At 42.2% G+C, this 21,061-nt stretch overlaps 1 protein-coding gene across 2 annotated transcripts in view; it reads right to left on the minus strand.

Annotated features, from left to right (window-relative positions):
• Positions 1 to 21,061, minus strand: part of LOC132897184 (leucine-rich repeat-containing G-protein coupled receptor 6) — a 188,658-nt gene that overhangs the window by 125,937 nt on the left and 41,660 nt on the right. The window contains exons 1-2 of one of the 2 annotated variants that reach the window (XM_060938606.1): positions 10,610 to 10,772; positions 10,380 to 10,521 (exon numbers count right to left, since the gene is read on the minus strand). The exons of the other annotated variant lie outside the window; for it this stretch is intronic. The gene's annotated coding sequence lies outside the window, so the exon portion shown is untranslated. Of the gene's footprint in view, positions 1 to 10,379; positions 10,522 to 10,609; positions 10,773 to 21,061 lie in introns of those variants that run through there. 2 annotated transcript variants of the gene reach the window in all.

Here is a 21,061-nt window from a genome sequence, read left to right on the forward strand (position 1 = left end):
AGAGCTATAGAAAGCTGCGGAGGTTGTATAAGACATGAGGACATGACCAGACTGCTCTGTCGATCATGTCAAGACACACAGAGTGAAAATATCCATCTTTGAAGTGGCTATGGAGATTTCACTCCAAAGTGTGTCGGTATGCTTTAATCCACTGTGCACTCCCACTGATAGTCTCCATACTACTGCAGGAGGGGTTCCAGAGAGTCCCTGTGTTCATATCTGAACACACACACACACACCTCTACACACACTCTGCACACAATGAGACAGTTTTGGAAATAGATTTGATTTGGTTGCAGAAATGTCAGTGTTGTAAACTACTGAGCAAGTCTCACTCCAGGATATGCGATATTCTCTGCAGCATATACACACATTAACAGTACTATTCACTTCTTAGATCCTCAGTGAGCACTGGGTTACTATTTAGCATGATACAGAATTATAATAATAGTATGGAATTCATATTTGTCCACTGTAAGCCCATGCTGGTCCATCTAATCTGACTCCTATATAGATTTATATAGTATATATATTTATATACACGGGGCGGCACGGTGGTGTAGTGGTTAGCGCTGTCGCCTCACAGCAAGAAGGTCCTGGGTTCGAGCCCCGTGGCCGGCGAGGGCCTTTCTGTGCGGAGTTTGCATGTTCTCCCCGTGTCCGCGTGGGTTTCCTCCGGGTGCTCCGGTTTCCCCCACAGTCCAAAGACATGCAGGTTAGGTTAACTGGTGACTCTAAATTGAGCGTAGGTGTGAATGTGAGTGTGAATGGTTGTCTGTGTCTATGTGTCAGCCCTGTGATGACCTGGCGACTTGTCCAGGGTGTACCCCGCCTTTCGCCCGTAGTCAGCTGGGATAGGCTCCAGCTTGCCTGCGACCCTGTAGAACAGGATAAAGCGGCTAGAGATAATGAGATGAGATGAGATTTATATACACCGATCAGCAATAACATTAAAACCACTGACAGGTGAAGTGAGTAACATTGGTGATCTCATTACAGTGGAACCTGTCGAGGGGCGGGGTTTATTAGGCAGCAGGAGAACAGTCAGTTGTTGAAGTTGATGTGTTGGAAGCAGGAAAAATGGGCGAGTGTAAGGATCTGAGAGACTCTGACAAGGGCCAAAGTGTGATGGTGAGATGACTGGGTCTGAGCATCTTCAAAATGGCCCATCTTGTGGGACGTTCCTGACAGGGTCATGGGTATTGAAGGTTCATTGATTCACATGGGGCACGAAGGCTAGCCCATATGGTCTGATCCCACAGAAGAGCTACTCTAGTACAAACTGCTGAAAAAGTTCATGCTGACACCTAGATGACTGGGTCTGAGCATCTCCAAAATGGAGACACCCATGACCCCATTGCTGGTTCACTAGTTCTCCTTTCTTGGACCACTTTTGTTCAGTACTAACCACTGCACACCGGGAACACCCCACAAGATGTGCCATTTTGGAGATGTTCAGACCCAGTCATCTCACCATCACACTTTGGCCCTTGTCAGAGTCTCTCAGATCCTTACACTCGCCCATTTTTCCTGCTTCCAACACATCAACTTCAACAACTGACTGTTCTCCTGCTGCCTAATAAACCCCGCCCCTCGACAGGTGCCACTGTAATGAGATAATCAATGCTACTCACTTTATAGCTCCTATAGCATTTGTACACAAATTGTACTATTATGCAAAAAAAGTGAGAAACCAAAAAGCATAATTACAAAAAGAATAAAGGTTTAAAAAAGTGAGGTTAACATAAAAATGTTAAATAATAAAATGTTTAAAAATAATAATTTCAACCAACAACTGATGAAAGGTACACAAAATATTTTAAAGATGTTACTGACAAACTGTTTGTGACAGAAAAATGGGCTTCCATCTGGTTTTGCTTAAAAAAATTGCTACTGTAATATGAATATATTTATTAGTATACAGAGGTGGACAGTAATGTTTACTTGAGTTCTGTACTTAAGTACACTTTTTGAGTATCTGTACTTTACTTGAGTATTATTTTTTTTGGCAAATTATGACTTTAATTTCACTACATTTGAAAGACAAATATTGCACTTTTTACTCCACTACATTTCTATCAAGGTCCTCGTTACTCATTACTCGTTACTATGAAGCAGCTTTGAAAGTGGATTTCTTTTCTTTTCTTTTCTTTTCGAAAACTTGATTGTTTTTTTCACAGGTGACACTGAGACAGCCGATCAGTAATCACTAGGGTCACATCACATCCATAGACTGTATAAAATCAAGTTCAATGATTTCTCCGCAGCATTATTGAACACGATCAGCTGATGACAGAATGGAAGGAGGCGATTCTTCTGGGGAACAGACGCACCCATGGCTATAGCTAGAACCCATGTTTCAGTTTTCTTAAAGGAATAAAGAGTCATTTTGTTTTAAATGTTTGCTTAAAATGAACCACATCACGGCCTACAAAAACTTGCCGTCCAACCTGCAGAAACATATTGAGGAATGTAAATGATTTGTTTTAAGAGAAAGCTTCTAATGAAGTTGTCTGTGCTTTTAGAGCGAGCAATAACATTGCAATAGCTGTGCAATCTGGTTGGTCAAATGACTTTCTATGGATTTTGCCACCAAGCTGCCAGAGCCTTGTCCACGGCTAACATTCACACATAGCTAGTTAACATGGACATTGTTAGTTAGCATGCAAAAACGGAGTTATGCTAACATGAATAACATTAACTTATCTGAAGTCCTTTCAGAGCTATGTTTTAGCATAATCTTGCCAGTTAAACCAAATGTAGAAATCTTTCTTTTCTAGTAACGTTAGCTACCCAGTATGACTTTGAGTTTGAAAAGAGTTTGCAAGCATGTCAGGTGGAGCTTCACTCACTAGCTAGCTTAACGTTAAACCACCATGATTCTGCAGGTAGATTCGTATGTGCATGAATACATACAATTACACGTGCGCGCATGCGCACACACACACACACACACGCGTGTGAGACCTGTGAGATGGACAGTATTGTACTAATCAGTCACAACAAATTGCTGGAATTTTTTGTTTTGATGTCAGATGATGGTCTTGCATTTTTTTTTTTTTGTCTTGCTTAAAGCAATGTTGTTGTTGGGCAGTTATTAAGCTCGAGGTGTGGATCTGGGTTTTAATCAGGTTGGATTGCCCTTTTTATTTTCTGAGCAAGCTGCATTTACAGCTATTCCACTGCCTTAATGATTAACATACACATACAGTACATGTGTGCACACACTGCCAGAACCGGGTCAGAACACTATAGTACCATACTGCTTTGTGGGGGTGGGGAAGTGTTGCAATTTAAAAAAAAAATTAAAATGACAGTGGCTCTTTTTCAGTTCAGTTGTGTTTCATTTTGTAATGTTCTACCAGGTGTTTATTCTACTGGTTCTACAAGTTAGTCAGTAAATGCAGTCAATTGTTTCAGAGGCGTTAGGTTTTGTAAGTGTTGTGGCAATAATACAACAGTGCGGCGACAGAAAATGTACTTTTAATACTTAAGTATTTTTAAAAGCAAATACTTCAGTACTTTAACTTAAGTAAAATTTTGACTGTACAACTTTCACTTGTGTTTGAATAACATTTGACCAGTGGGATCTGGACTTTAACTTAAGTAATGAAGTTGGGTTCTTTGTCCACCTCTGTTAGTATTAGTGTTAAAAGTTACATTTTAATTGAAATTTAATTTTACATAAGAAATAAAAAAATAAGCAATTTATAAATTTTTCATAAATACATAGAGTTTTCAGTTAAAAAAAACATTTTTTAAAGACCGATTTTGCATATACTTTAATTTCAATTTTAAAGATAATAACTTATTAAATATAATAACATAGTTAATAATAATAATATAATTTACTCAATTAAATTACTAATAACTTAGTTATTAGTAATTTAGTTATGGGACAGAATAAAAGTTGTGTCTAGTTTTTATTTACTCATATTATTAAAATGTGACTGCGAGTTGGCCTAGTGGTTAGCGTGTCCACCTCCTGATCGGGAAATTGCGAGTTCTACTTGCAGTCGGGTCATACTAAAGACCATCATAAAAATGGTACCTACCGCCATCTGGCAAGGCACACTGCAATACAGATGAGAGTGGGGAGTCAAATTCTCACGGTTACCAGAGGACCCCACCCCCACTGTAACCCTAGCTGTATGGAGCACTTGCATGTGATGTCACAGCCGATCCAGATTGTGACAGACGCCATCTTGTCGGTCAAACACCATATTTCCGCCTTCTACTTCTACTTCTGGTTCTACTTCTGCTTTTACTTCTACCTTTTCTTCTGGAAAACCCTACTATATACAATTCTACTACAACGGCTGCGGCTACAAGCTCTCCCTACCTGTGCACGTTTTTAATGTTTTTTGTGTGTATTTTTGCATGTTGTTCATCTGTACCGGACTTCAATATCCACTACAACCGTATGGACTTACTGGACATGGGTTTCCAGCAGAAAATGACGGTTTGTAGTGATTTCCATCGCATGCACAACATTCCGGACGAGATAGCGAGACCAGTGGGGTCTCTGTGGATTGTTATCGGAAGCAAAGCGAAGGAGGCGGCGCCGGGAGCGGAAGCAAAAGCGAGGCTGCAGAGCCGGCCTGTTGACTAAGCTCAGAAAACAGCCACTCAAATCTCCACTGCTAAGCCTCTACCTCTCCAATGCCAGATCCATGGTAAACAACACGGACGATTTGGAATTACAGCTGGAATTACCTTATTCTATTCTATAATCGGCTGGTCAGTGCTATACTCAATACTTAAGTGACTTAGCCGTCCAATGAGGATTCTTGTTTACAAGATGCCACATCTGAGTCGCTGACAAATCCTGAATTTCTGTAAAGATAACTGTCCAGAGATTTATAAGCACGCAGTGCTTCACCACTGAACAGCGAGGGAAAGTTAATGAGGTAATTATACACGTCTGGGTATTCCGCTGGCAGTTCAAAATCCGGTCGTGAAAACTCCGTCCGGTAAGCCATAAGGGTCACTAATCTGTAGATCATTTATTTTAGACATATATCTAGTTATCTGTTCATTAGAAAAATGAGCCGTGTAGTCCATCGGTTGAAATTGATCCATTCTGTACACGAGTGCAGCAGTATTCAGCGGTGTTTTTTACCGACAAGATGGCGGCTGTGTACTTTCCGGTCACGTGACTGCAAGATCTCTATAGGCGAGAGGCCGAGGGCTATCGAAACAGAGATTGGCGCTGCACCCATACACCTCAAAAAAGCTGGTTAGTACTGGGACAGGAGACTGCCTGGGAAGACCAGATTCTGGCGTGAGAGGGATTTTGACTTTTGATTATTAAAATGTGTTCAATTATTAAATAGTCAAGAAAATGAATAAACTAATCAATTAGTTGAGAATCCTAATGAGTGCAGATGTTGTGGAGGGCAGTTATTGATTTATTTGTTCATTTGTTTTATTATTATGGCATTATTTGGCTTCACTTCTTTTGACTGATCACTTTTATCCTATGACAAAGCATTTCTATCCTGATGGGCGTGGTCTCTTTCAGGGTGACTCAATAAGAAGAACAACAAGAACACTATTCCTCACATGTACACTTAAGCACAGTGAAATTCCTCCTCTGCATTTAACCCGTCTGAAGCAGTGAACACATACACACGTGAGCAATGAGCACACACACATACCCAGAGCAGTGAGCAGCCATGCTACGGCATAGCATACCCAAGGCTGCCCCATGTTAACACAACCACATGTTTTTGGACTGTGGGGAAACCCAGAGCACCCGGAGGAAACCCATGCAGACACTGGGAGAACATGCAAACTCCACACAGAAAGGCCCCCATTGGCCACTGGGCTCGAACCCAGAACCTTCTTGCTGTGAGGTGACAGTGCTAACCACTACACCACCGTACTGCCCACTCCATCCCCATGCACAGGGCACGAGGGTTCACAGGGATGAAAATTACATAAATGATATGCCATGGTCTTTACACTCACTAGATCAGACAGTGAGAGTGAGAGCTACAACACTTTCTACTTCTATCATCAAAACCCCAACTGAAGGAAAGTGTTTTAGTGAACGGTTCCAGAGAATCTTTGCCAAGGCACATTGATGCTGTTCCGGTGGCTCATGGTGACCAAACACCTTAATAACACACTTTATATTGGATCAGACTTCATTGACCAGAGTATCATTCAGCTTTTACAAATAGATGACCATTAGCTAAAGCTCTGCTGAAACATCTAAACAAGAATTCCAAATCTCACACCATCTGAGTCTGAGAGAGAGAGAGAGAGAGAGAGAGAGAGAGAGAGAGAGAGAGAGAAATTTCTCCTATTTTCAAGTAGGATGGTCATGTCTCTGCCAATCAAAGGAACATGAGCCAGTCAAAGGTGTCTGTTAGCTCTTGGATACAATAGCTGTTTTTATCCAAAACAAGCTTTCATTCTGGAAATCAAGACATCATGTAAATGTCTGGAGATGTTTTCTAAGCTTCTTTGTGCTCAGTGGCTTTCCTGTGAGTCACAACCATCACACCATGAACAAGAATACAAGAAAACATTTAATTTTCAAAAGGACTAGGGGTTGAGGAGAAAAATGGACTATTATTGAAGGATAAAGAAGAGGAAATTGCAGTATAGATTACAATCCTGTTTTGGAGAACGTTGATGAAGTCTCCATGGAGAGAAACCTCAAGTCCTTTTTAGATGACTCAAAGTGTGAAGGACACAGCTGGTCATCAATCCATCAGCTGGGAACTGGTAGACCCAAAACAAACAAGCTGATACACTGTATATATTCTTTTCTCAACTGCAAGGCCATGTCCTACTCGGCCCAAGTTCATGAATTCATGTTTCTGATAAGAGCATTCCAAGTGTTGGACGATGTTTGGTATGGAAACGCCTTGTCTTCCTCAGCTCGTTGATGACAGAGCTTCATTTATCATCACTAGTGGAACAATCTGAACATTGTTGGCATGCATTCTGTTTTTACGCCATTCTTCTGTGAGCACACACACACATACACACACACACACACTTCCTTGCAGGTCAGGAGACACAGTTCTGTGCTTCAGATGAGACCACCCTGGAGAGAATGGTGGGATTGACTGAACAAAGCCTGAGATAAAGCTGGCTAATTCATAGCTACACTTTAAAAGGTGCCGGGATGAGGGTTCTCAAAACACACCACGCCTGAACATGCAACGTCACTACACACACCAATAACAGGCACTGCGTTTCCATTGCTCATGACCTTTACAGCATTTTTTTTCCAAATGACTTCAAATCCTGATACAAAACATCACATAATGTATGTTTCACTAAGAAAGACTTTTATCATTCATTCTATCATTTGATCTCTTCCCTCACTTCCTGATTTTTACCCTCCCATCCCAATGGAAATCTGACATGATAACACTGAGATGATGTCATCAAAAAGTGCCTGTTGATCATACACAGTCCTGGGGAGACTGAAACACACACTTGCTATTCTGACCACAGCTGCCACAACCTTTCTTTATCCACACTAAAACTGCTACACCTCATATGGTATCTCTTTTCCAGACACACTGCATGTCTTTGAAGTAATTTTAAAATGACTATGAAGTGATCACTAAGTGTGATAAGCAATCACTGTATAAATAACAGATGGGTGTGTCTTCACAATGTACACATATTTGTAAATTCCATGTGTACTTTGTACACCTCATTTTAATACAAACTGATTGTTTTGTCCTTTATTATAAGAACTTATTGTAGGGGGCGTGGCCATGCAGTCATAGCTCACATGACCAAAACACTATAATATACTGAATATGAAGGTTGTACCTGTGATAGGAATTCATTAACTAGCTACAACCTGCAGAAGCATCGATTCTCTGATCATGTTACAGAAGGTCAAATATGGTGTAATCGTCCGAGTGGTATACACAAGCAGCCCATAATAAGTATTGACATGATGGATTTGGTTTGGGACTTAAATCCAAGAGAAGAGATACTCTGGTAATAATACAGCACCCCAACTCCCCACTGGACTATGAGTTGGCTTAGTGGTTAGCATGTCCACTTCTCAACTGGAAGATCGGGAGTTCTACTCGCCGTCGGGTCATACCAAAGACCATCATAAAAAATGGTACCTACTACCGTCTGACAAGGCACACTGCAATACGCAAGTGGGGAAGTCAAACTCTCATGGTTACCAGAGGACTAGCACCCCACTGTAACCCTATCTGTATAGGCGAGAGGCCGAGGGCTATTGAAACAGCGATCAGTGCCGCACCCATACACATTAAAGAGTTAGTTAGTACTGGGACAGGAGCCTGCCTGGGAAGACCAGGTTCTGGTATGAGAGGGACTTTGACTTTTGACCACCTCTCGACTGGACTGTGTGCTGGCCTATTGGTTAGCATGTCCACCTCTCAACTGGAAGATTGGGAGTTCCACTCACCATTGGGTCATATCAAAGGCCATCGTAAAAATGGTACCTACGGCCATCTGGCAAGACATGCTGCAATACAGATGTGAATGGGAAGTCAAACTCTTGTGGTTACCAAAGGACTAGACCCCCACTGTAACCCCAGCTATATAATAGGCAAGGGCTCCTGAAATGAAGATCGGCATGGCACCCATGCACCTCAAGAGCTGGTTAGTACTGGGACCAGATCCTAGTGTGGGAGGGACTTTGACTTGACCTCCTCACAGAGAACTAATGCCCACTGAATAGGACTGTAGTCATGGTCTCCATTCCAAATCCCATACTATTCTAGTAAGTAAAAAAAAAAAAAAGTCAAAGTCCCTCCCATGTCAAGACCTGGTATTCCCAAGCAGTCTCCCATCCAAGTACTAACCAGGCCCTTAGAGCACATTAGGTGGCACCAATCTCCATTTCTATCGCTCTTGGTCTCTTGCCTATTACATAGCTAGAGTTACAGTGGGGGGCTGGTCCTCTGGTAACTGTGAGCTTGACTCCCTACTCACATCTGTGCCTTGCAATAGGTACTATTTTTACAATGGTTTTTGGTATGACCCAACCGCAAGTAGAACTCACGATCTCCCAGTTGAGAGGCAGACACACTAACCACTAGGCTAACTCACAGTCATTCTATTAATTACCATGTCAGAATAGCAAGCTACCTGTAATACACAATACACTATCATGGCCAAGTGTCCACATACATTTGTTGACCACACCAATATGTGGCTCTTCCCCAAACTGTTGCCACAAAGTTGGAAGCAAACAATTATACAGGATGTCTTCGTATGCTGTAGCATAAGAAGCCCAAATGTGTTCCATCATGATAATGTCCCTGTGCACAAAGTGAGCTCCATGAAGACATGGTTTGCCAAAATTGGAGTGGAAGAACTTGAGTGGCCTACACAACCCTCTGACCTCAACCCCACTGATCACCTTTGGGAGGAATTGTAATTCTGACCGTAATGCTGAATCTCCACGGCGATGCTCTAAAACCTAGTGAAGAGTGAAGGCCATCATAACAGCAAAGGGGGATTAGATCTGGAATGAGATATTCATATGTGAGTGTGATAGTCAGATGTCCACAATCTTTTGGTCATCTAATGTGTCTCAAATGCAGTATTAGTTCAATTGACCTTCTTTCCCAGTGACTATAACCCAAATTTTCGAAAGACCCCAAATTTTGTCATCTGGCAATATTATCTAGAATGATGAGCTAGCCAATATCTAGCACATGGTGTTGTCACTGATGATGTATTGCAAATAACTAAAACCTCACTCACAGCCTGCCATACGTGCTGCTATGGGCAGTCTATGGTAAACAAATTTGGCAAAAATGTGCTTGAGACTTGCATGACACTTGTGTGTGTACAGCACCGTAGAAGGTCGCAGACTGCCCGTGGAGACTTTTGGTCCTGCACATGCAAATTCTATGGGTCTTGCGACAAATCAAGAATGCATACACTACGTACAGGACCCGTACTCCTTTTGTATACCTGAACCAAGTCAGCAGTACAGCTAGTAGGGGCTTTTTGCGATGACAGTAAGACGCATGAGTGACGCATGGTCATTGTACAAATGACATGCCTCAGAAGTACTACACAAGTATTCCACACTTGCTATTTGTGCGGCCCGCAAGACAGAAGTGCATCTCACTTTCTACCCCTATGTGTGGCGTTCACGCAACCTGCATGCGACATGAGGGGCAAGACTCTGGGTATATATATTGGGGAGGAACCAAGGAATCGATCATGTAGTATGTAGCATTGTAGAAGGGAAGAAGACCACTTCATTTGCTGTTTTTATTTGAGTATATGTTAATTTACCATGCAAACGTCAAATAATAAAACATGAGTATAAGGGAATAATGCATTTTATTACACTGTACAAAAATCCCAACTAAATAGCCCAGTTGAGCACTGAAACACACTCTGACTTTGACTCCGAGCTGCTGTCCTGCTTCTACTCCTGCTGAGTGGTGGGACGGGGTCCTTGTCCTTATCACTGAGCATGGCACAATGGCCCGACAGTGATGATGGGATTGCAATGTCCTCACTTCTGGGCGTCGTTAGCTGAAACATACATGAAAATCAGCATATATAATATTAATTACATAAGCATATAAACACTGAAATGAATGTTTAAATCATGTGTATTTACCTGTGAAAATCCCTCTGGTGGGGTGCTGTGCCTTCTGCCGGCCTTCTCCCTGTCCGTGCAGGGCTCGCCGGTGCTGCTACCATCATCATCAAACTCTTCCTCCTCCTCCCCCTCTGCTGTTTCAGGCTGGGTTACTTCACTTTTGCTCGCTTCTTCTTGGGTCCCATTTTCTAAACTTTAAACTGAAAATGTTTTAATTTTTCCCACAAAATATCCAATGTTCTTCAGCCGAAAGACAGATGCAGAATGCTGCAGACACGCTGGTTTTATACCCACTCCTGGCTTGCATCACACGCAAGTTATGAGTGATTGTAATGTGCTAATCGCATGCATCACACACGCTTCACAAGTGCGGCCCGAACTCAGAGCGCAGAAAACTGGTAAAATGCAAGTCTCACTTACTCCACACTCACTGAACACGCACTGATCACGTGCATCAGACATACGCTTTCCATGGGCTAACGGAACAATTTTTCCCACACCTCAAGGAAGTCAGGCGTGCAACCTGTACTTGACAAGTACTTTGCCTGTACTCCTCCCCCAAACTTTCCCCTGGGTTCACCACGACCCTGCGGCACGGCTGCGAGCTACCAAACCCTGCGAACCGTGCATGTCCAAAACACTTACGGCGGGTTGTGAGTGAGACTTAACATTTGATACAGTATCACAATGCATTCCATTTGTACTGGGAAGTTAGGATTTCCGGGACAAGTCCTAGACAGAAATGTCAACTGGAATGCCCCCTGTGCGTAAGGGTCAAGGCCAGAAAACCATACTGGGTGCCCGTGATCTTCGGGCCCTTAGATGGCACTGCATCACATACAGGCATGCTTCTGTATTGGAAATCACAAAATGGGCTCAGGAATATTTCCAGAGAACATTATCTGTGAACGGGCGGCACGGTGGTGTAGTGGTTAGCGCTGTCGCCTCACAGCAAGAAGGTCCTGGGTTCGAGCCCCGGGGCCGGCGAGGGCCCTTCTGTGCGGAGTTTGCATGTTCTCCCCGTGTCCGCGTGGGTTTCCACCGGGTGCTCCGGTTTCCCCCACAGTCCAAAGACATGCAGGTTAGGTTAACTGGTGACTCTAAATTGACCGTAGGTGTGAATGTGAGTGTGAATGGTTGTCCGTGTCTGTGTCAGCCCTGTGATGACCTGGCGACTTGTCCAGGGTGTACCCCGCCTTTCGCCCGTAGTCAGCTGGGATAGGCTCCAGCTTGCCTGCGACCCTGTAGAAGGATAAAGCGGCTTGAGATAATGAGATGAGATGAGATTATCTGTGAACACAATTCACCGTGCCATCCGCCGTTGCCAGCTAAAACTCTATAGTTCAAAGAAGAAGCCGTATCTAAACATGATCCAGAAGAGCAGACGTCTTCTCTGGGCCAAGGCTCATTTAAAATGGACCGTGGCAAAGTGGAAAACAGTTCTGTGGTCAGACGAATCAAAATTTGAAGTTCTTTATGAAAATCAGGGACGCCGTGTCATTCGGACTAAAGAGGAGAAGGACGACCCGAGTTGTTATCAGCGCTCAGTTCAGAAGCCTGCATCTCTGATGGTATGGGGTTGCATTAGTGCGTGTGGCACGGGCAGCTTACACATCTGGAAAGACACCATCAATGCTGAAAGGTATATCCAGGTTCTAGAGCAACATATGCTCCCATCCAGACGACGTCTCTTTCAGGGAAGACCTTGCATTTTCCAACATGACAATGCCAAACCACATACTGCATCAATTACAGCATCATGGCTGCGTAGAAGAAGGGTCCGGGTACTGAACTGGCCAGCCTGCAGTCCAGATCTTTCACCCATAGAAAACATTTGGCGCATAATAAAACGGAAGATACGACAAAAAAGACCTAAGACAGTTGAGCAACTAGAATCCTACATTAGACAAGAATGGGTTAACATTCCTATCCCTAAACTTGAGCAACTTGTCTCCTCAGTCCCCAGACGTTTACAGACTGTTGTAAAGAGAAAAGGGGATGTCTCACAGTGGGAAGCATGGCCTTGTCCCAACTTTTTTGAGATGTGTTGTCATGAAATTTAAAATCACCTAATTTTTCTCTTTAAATGATACATTTTCTCAGTTTAAACATTTGATATGTCATCTATGTTCTATTCAGAATAAAATATGGAATTTTGAAACTTCCACATCATTGCATTCCATTTTTATTTACAATTTGTACTTTGTCCCAACTTTTTTGGAATCGGGGTTGTATTAGAACATGGTCAACTCGGATCTGACGTCATTCTCAGACAAGACATCTGACTCCCAAGGTAAATGGAATGCAGCATCAGTGTTCTGGTTCCCTCCACCTCCAAAAAACATGCCAGTTGGTGGATTGGCAACACTAAATTGCCCCTAGATATGAATGAGTGTGTGTGGTGCCTTGTGATGGATTAGTGTCCCATCTGGGGTGTATTCCAGTGTATTCCTGTATTCCAGTGTCATTGTTGTATTCCAGTGTTATTGCTTTTGTATAATTACTTCTGGCCAGAATACAGTTCCAGAAAAAAAAAATGCACATACTCGTTGTATTGCAAAGAAAGGAACCTGACAAAGTCTTGCTTGTTTGTTTAAGTCTTGAGTATGGAAGCATTAAAGAAGCCTTTTTGCACCTTGAATGGTGGGTTAAATAAATGGCCATGCAGCACATCCTTATTAAGAGGCTTTAGGATAAAATTGGTTGCTTATGTTACATAGGTTCTGCCCTCATAAATGGAGCGGAGGTAGATGAGCTCTAAGTGTCTGAAAGGGGATACGGACCGGATCGACCATGACAAAAAGAGGACGAGCAGAAAAGTAGGTGAAAGGAAAAGAGCAACATTGTTTGCTCTTCCTGCAGTGGTGAAAAGGTGGTGTGGAGTAGCTTTGTGCTCACTCAGACACAGGAAGGACAAGGAGACAATACACACTTCCCCTCTTTCTGTTTTTAAAGCAGCGTCCCTCTTTTCTCCTTTTTTGATGCACCGTCAAGCTTCCTCAGGTTCATCTGCTCTCTTTTGTTGCTGCTCTCTTTTCACCTGAGTTTATGACACATCACACATATACACACACCGGAAAGGGAGGGAATGAGGAAGGAGGGAGGAGAGGAGAAGAGAAGAGTGTTGTCTTTCTTTCATGTGTTCCATCTAAAGAGAGGGAGAGAGTCAGATGTCTGGGTGGTTAAATGGGATGTTTAGTCTGTGGATACGTCATGGGAGCTGCGTTTTACACTCCACTCTCCCCTCAGGGTGCTAGAAGGATGAACTGAAACACATACTCACACACACATGGCTGGAATTACTTATTATTATTGCTCATCATCATTTTCAGTGAAGCCTGATCCTTTGGATAAGTTGGAACTCTGTTTCCATGTCACTGCAGCTCCTAATGTTTTTGCTTCAAGCGACATGAAGAAATCAAAAACTCTTTATTCGCTAAACGTACAGGAAACATGGCACTCAGCATGGGACCATGCAACATATTAACCATGCACGCTTACATCATACTACGTACATTTAGTAAAGATGTGCACTGTGTCAGTCTTGCAGTGACTCAGTACAGCCTGTAGTGCATGTGTTCTTGACAGAAATTAACAGTAGCAATTCTTTGGCTAGCATTTCAAGCATTTCTCTATTATTACAGAGAAATGAAGATGAAGAAAATCTCCCTTTTATTTCATGAAAGTGTAAGACACCTTTGTAGCAACTGAAATTCCATAGGTGAAGCTGGTAGTTCTTTTGTTCTCTCAACTCTGTTAGCATCGCATGTGCACTTCACTGCAGTAAAGGACATTATTCAAGTCTGTCTAGTGTCTTCATCTTCCTTCCTACAGGTTGCTTAAATGCGAAAGATTGAAGGCACTGCATTATAGACTATGGTGCTGAGTTTGTCAGTGTGTGGTTAGGAATCTAGCAGTGCAGTTCTTGCCCAAAGTAAGGTGTTTCAAGGTTCCAGACTCTGACTCAGAAATAATCAGCTGGCATCTGTGCAGTTTCTCTAGACCCTTAAATCACTACCAATCAGATTAATCGCTCACTCACTTCTTCCAGCTTGTCCTACTTACGTGTGTGGGGGTCGCTGCCATGTGGACCCTATTGATCCATTCGCCATATTAATAAGAATGGAATATGTTCCAATAAAAATGGAGCATAGTTTTATGTCAGATGCCCTTCCTGCCACAACCCTCCCATTTCCAGGCTTGAGAAGCAATCATTCACACCATGGACAATTTAGAGTAGCTTGTTCACCTAACTGCAGGTTGTTGGACTGTAGGGGAAACCGGAGCACCCAGAGGAAACCCGTGCAGACACAGGAAAAACACGCAAACTCCACACAGAAAGGCCCCTGTGCCACCCAAACTTAAGCTGATTAATCCCTAACTTATTTGTTTATTCAGCTGATGGTTTTACCCAAAGCAAGTACAGCTGAAGAGAAGGTGTTTAAAGATCTTGCTCATGGATCCAACTGTGGTAATGCTGGGATTTGAACTCACAAGCTTCTGACCCATTATACACAGCCTTAACCAATCAGATCACCCACCACCACTGTAAGCAGACAAAAGCCCCACCCATTGCCATTGTAACCAATCAGATCACAGCTCCCAACCCACTGCAACCAATCAGACCACAGCTCCCATCTCACTGTAACAAATTAAACCACAGCTCCCATCTCACTGTAACCAATCAGACAACAGATCCCATCACCACTGTAACCAATCGGACCACAGATACCATCTCACAGTAAACAATCAGACCACAGTTCCCATCACCACTGTAACCAATCAGACCACAGATCCGATCACCACTGTAAGCAATCGGACCCCAGCTCCCATCTCACTGCAACCAATCAGGACACAGCTCCCAACCCACTGCAACCACTCAGACCACAGCTCCCATCTCACTTGTAACCAATCAGACCACAGCTCCCATCTCACTGTAACCAATCAGACCACAGATCCCATCTCACTGTAACCAATCAGACCACAGATCCCATCTCACTGTAACCAATCAGACCACAGCTCCCAACCCACTGCAACCAATCAGACCACAGCTCCCATCATCACTGTAACAAATTAAACCACAGCTCCCATCTCACTGTAACCAATCAGACAACGGATCCCATCCCCATTGCAACCAATCAGACCACAGATCCCATCACCACTGTAACCAATCAGACAACAGATCCCATCTCACTGTAACCAATCAGACCACAGCTCCCATCTCACTGTAACAAATCAGACAACAGATCCCATCTCACTGTAACAAATCAGACCACAGATCCCATCTCACTGTAACCAATCAGACCATAGATCCCATCTCACTGTAACCAATCAGACCACAGCTCCAACCCACTGCAACCAATCAGACCACAGCTACGCCTCCAATGCCACTTATTTGATTATGTGGCTGATGGTTTCATCCAAAGAGACTTACAAATGAGACAGCACCCCCAGTGCCATTGTAATCAATCAGAATCAAACCAAGTGACAAAACAGAACAGTGTTCCCCTTTCATCAGGTGATTACACGTTTCAATCCTGACTATGCCACAGGCAAGGTAGCAAAATTTACCGTGCTCTCTGAGTGAGAAGAATGGAATTACACACTCTCCACTGTCAATCAAAGTGACACTAACGAATCTATACATGAACTTCTACAAGCTCATGTACAGTGGTGTTTGAAAGTTTGTGAACCCTTTAGAATTTTCTATATTTCTGCATAAATATGATCTAAAACATCATCAGATTTTCACACAAGTCCTAAAAGTAGATAAAGAGAACCCAGTTAAACAAATGAGACAAAAATATTATACTTGCTCATTTATTTATTGAGGAAAATGATCCAATATTACATATCTGTGAGTGGCAAAAGTATGTGAACCTCTAGAATTAGCAGTTAATTTGAAGGTGAAATTAGAGTCAGGTGTTTTCAATCAGTGGGATGACAATCAGGTGTGAGTGGGCACCCTGTTTTATTTAAAGAACAGGGATCTATCAAAGTCTGATCTTCACAACACATGTTTGTGGAAGTGTATCATGGCACGAACAAAGAAGATTTTTGAGGACCTCAGAAAAAGTGTTGTTGATGTTCATCAGGCTGGAAAAGGTTACAAAACCATCTCTAAAGAGTTTGGACTCCACCAATCCACAGTCAGACAGATTGTGTACAAATAGAGGAAATTCGAGACCATTGTTACCCTCCCCAGGAGTGGTCGACCAACAAAGATCACTCCAAGAGCAAGGTGTGTAATAGTTGGCGAGGTCACAAAGGACCCCAGGGTAACTTCTAAGCAACTGAAGGCCTCTCTTAATGTTAATGTTCATGAGTCCACCATCAGGAGAACACTGAACAACAATGGTGTGCATGGCAGGGTTGCAAGGAGAAAGCCACTGCTCTCCAAAAGAACATTGCTGCTCATCTGCAGTTTGCTAAAGATCACATGGACAAGCCAGAAGGCTATTGGAAAAATGTTTTGTGGACAGATGAGACCAAAATAGAACTTTTTGGTTTAAATGAGAAGCATTATGTTTGGAAAAAGGAAAACACTGCATTCCAGCATAAGAACCTTATCCCATCTGTGAAACATGGTGGTGGTAGTATCATGGTTTGGACCTGTTTTGCTGCATCTGGGCCAGGACAGCTTGCCATCATTGATGGAACAATGAATTCTGAATTATACCAGCGAATTCTAAAGGAAAATGTCAGGACGTCTGTCCATGAACTGAATCTCAAGAGAAGGTGGGTCATGCAGCAAGACAACGACCCTAAGCACACAAGTCGTTCTACCAAAGAATGGTTAAAGAAGAATAAAGTGAATGTTCTGGAATGGCCAAGTCAAAGTCCTGACCTTAATCCAATGGAAATGTTGTGGAAGGACCTGAAGCAAGTAGTTCATGTGAGGAAACCCACCAACATCCCAGAGTTGAAGCTGTTCTGTACGGAGGAACGGGCTAAAATTCCTCCAAGCTGGTGTGCAGGACTGATCAACAGTTACCGCAAACGTTTAGTTGCAGTTATTGCTGCACAAGGGGGTCACACCAGATACTGAAAGCAAAGGTTCACATACTTTTGCCACTCACAGATATGTAATATTGGATCATTTTCCTCAATAAATAAATGACCAAGTATAATAGTTTTGTCTCATTTGTTTAACTGGGTTCTCTTTATCTACTTTTAGGACTTGTGTGAAAATCTGATGATGTTTTAGGTCATATTTATGCAGAAATATAGAAAATTCTAAAGGGTTCACAAACTTTCAAGCACCACTGTAAAGTGTATATCAAAGGTTTGGACACATCTTCTAATTCAATGTTTTTTTTTCTTTATTTTTATTTATCAAAAGTCACTTCATGTCTTAAAGTAATGATGGATGTTGTTTATCTTTACTTAGTTGAGCAGTTCTTGATATAATGTGTATGGATTACTCCAGTTGTGGATGGAATGAGGCTATTTACTGTACTTTTATTATTAACTTTTTACTGTTTGATCTCAAATGCATTAAGAAGGCAAGAAACTTGTCCACTAATGACCTTTTGATGAGGCACACCTGTTAATTGAAAAGCATTCCAGGTGACTCCCTCATGAAGCTGGTTAAGGTAATGACAATAGTGTACAAGGTGTCATTAAGGGAAACGCTGGATACTCTGAAGAATCTAAAATCTGAAACATATCTTGTTTTTTTAACAGTTTTTTGTTTATCACATAATTCCATCCATATTCCATATGTTGTTTCATAGTTTGATGTATTTAGTATTGTTCTACAGTTTAGAAAAGAGTCACAATATGGAAAATCCTTTGAATGAGTGGGTGTGCCCAAACATTTGACTGGTACTGTATGTGCTTTCCTTCGAGTCTGTTAAGCTGCCCTTTAATGCAGCACATGCAACAGCTTGAAAAGATGGGATTGGCTGACTTCACATGTCTTGGAGGAAGTATATGCTTGCCCCACCCTCCTGGGTTATTCGCTGTTGTATCCTAGTGGAGAGCTGACTAGTAGGTGGGACTTGGCAAGAATAAATGGGGGAAAATCCCCCCAAAAAAAGAAAGCAGTTAAAGTTAAAATGTTAATACTTTGGTAAAAATAGGAATATTTACAACAAATACTTTAGCACGGTGACTAGTTATATCTACAGTACCTTATCACTACACACCAGAGGTCATCACATTATCATATATCATGCAATACGCTAATTCGTGCTATAGATTTTCTGTATGTCCTTACAAAACATACCCCCACACTCATATACAAGGCTGCTGTGTGTCTACCCAGCATGCTTTCTAAATCAACCCCCACCACCACCCCCCACACCGAACAGACACCTCACTGTTTCATCATCTCCATTTATATAAAGACAAAAGAAGATGCTGGGTAATCCGGGATGTACGGGTGAAGGGTCATGACGTGACGGTACCCACAGGAAGTGGAGTGTGTCTATGATCTTAATTATTCATAGAGAGGAAATTTATCTTGCCACAAAAGCCACTGAGTATCATTGACTCATTGTGTATAAAATCTGTCTTCAGTGCTCAGTATGTTTTGTTTTTTTCTACAAGGCTAATGCCACTAGCATGCAAGGTAATAGGTATGACATTGTCAGATTTCCAAGAGTGGAACTGTACGTGAAACAATTCAGATATATTTCTGATTAAAACTTGAATTCTATATTTGATTTGAATATTAGTTATTAAATAGTCTATTTCCATAAACAGAACATGTGTATTTTGAGGTTTGAGGTTCATCTATGGTATGATGTTAACGTACGATGAAGTTGATTTTATGACTCAATCACTGCATAAGCCTTGTATTTCCAGCATGGATCTCAAGCACACAGACGTTCTCACAAGTCTGGCAAACTGTAAAAGTTTGGGATTGAGATGCTGGCCTCTTCTGCCCCTCGGACTTGCTTGATCCATCCTGGTGCTCTGTGCCTGGTTGGAGTTTTATCGCATCGCTCCTGTGGAGGACGGCCCCATGAGGACAGATGAGGGTTATACCTGGAGGACGCTCTGGACTCTTACAGTAATTAATTTATGGCTGAGGACTACAGTTGACTTGCTAACTTTAGGGCTGCAGTTGTCATGAACAGTTTTTCACCCAAGTTTCCATCAATGAAGAGTTTATAACATCAACGAAACTGACTTCATGTTAAAACTGTTAATGTTATAGTCAGGCTGTCTGTTGTTGCCTAAATGAGGGTGGGTTCCCTTTTGAGTCTGGTTCCTCTCGAGGTTTCTTCCTCATGTCGTCTGAGGGAGTTTTTCCTTGCCACTGTCGCCACAGGCTTCTCATTGCGGATAGATTAGGGACAAAATTACCTCATGTTTTAAGTCGTTCAAATTCTGTAAAGCTGCTTTGCGACAATGTTTACTGTTAAAAGCGCGATACAAATAAACTTGACTTGACTTAAAAATAAAATTGCTGAAAATTTTATTTAAATTTTCATTTTGCATTTTGGTGCAAAAGCATCATGGTGGTTTTGACAGCTGGACATTTGGAAACAGCCTGTTTCACTACAACCCCGATTCCAAAAAAGTTGGGACAAAGTACAAATTGTAAATAAAAATGGAATGCAATGATGTGGAAGTTTCAAAATTCCATATTTTATTGAGAATAGAACATAGATGACATATCAAATGTTTAAACTGAGAAAATGTATCATTTAAAGAGAAAAATTAGGTGATTTTAAATTTCATGATAACACATCTCAAAAAAGTTGGGACAAGGCCATGTTTCCCACTGTGAGACATCCCCTTTTCTCTTTACAACAGTCTGTAAACGTCTGGGGACTGAGGAGACAAGTTGCTCAAGTTTAGGGATAGGAATGTTAACCCATTCTTGTCTAATGTAGGATTCGAATTGCTCAACTGTCTTAGGTCTTTTTTGTCGTATCTTCCGTTTTATGATGCGCCAAACGTTTTCTATGGGTGAAAGATCTGGACTGCAGGCTGGCCAGTTCAGTACCCGGACCCTTCTTCTATGCAGCCATGATGCTGTAATTGATGCAGTATGTGGTTTGGCATTGTCATGTTGGAAAATGCGAGGTCTTCCCTGAAAGAGACGTCGTCTGGATGGGAGCATATGTTGCTCTAGAACCTGGATATACCTTTCAGCATTGATGGTGTCTTTCCAGATGTGTAAGCTGCCCATGCCACACGCACTAATGCAACCCCGTACCATCAGAGATGCAGGCTTCTGAACTGAACGCTGATAACAACTTGGGTCGTCCTTCTCCTCTTTAATCCGAATGACACGGCGTCCCTGATTTCCATAAAGAACTTCAAATTTTGATTCGTCTGACCACAGAACAGTTTTCCACTTTGCCACAGTCCATTTTAAATGAGCCTCGGCCCAGAGAAGACGTCTGCGCTTCTGGATCATGTTTAGATACGGCTTCTTCTTTGAACTATAGAGTTTTAGCTGGCAACGGTGGATGGCACGGTGAATTGTGTTCACAGATAATGTTCTCTGGA

Source organism: Neoarius graeffei, chromosome 13, assembly GCF_027579695.1.
Source record: "Neoarius graeffei isolate fNeoGra1 chromosome 13, fNeoGra1.pri, whole genome shotgun sequence".
Lineage (NCBI taxonomy): Eukaryota > Metazoa > Chordata > Actinopteri > Siluriformes > Ariidae > Neoarius > Neoarius graeffei.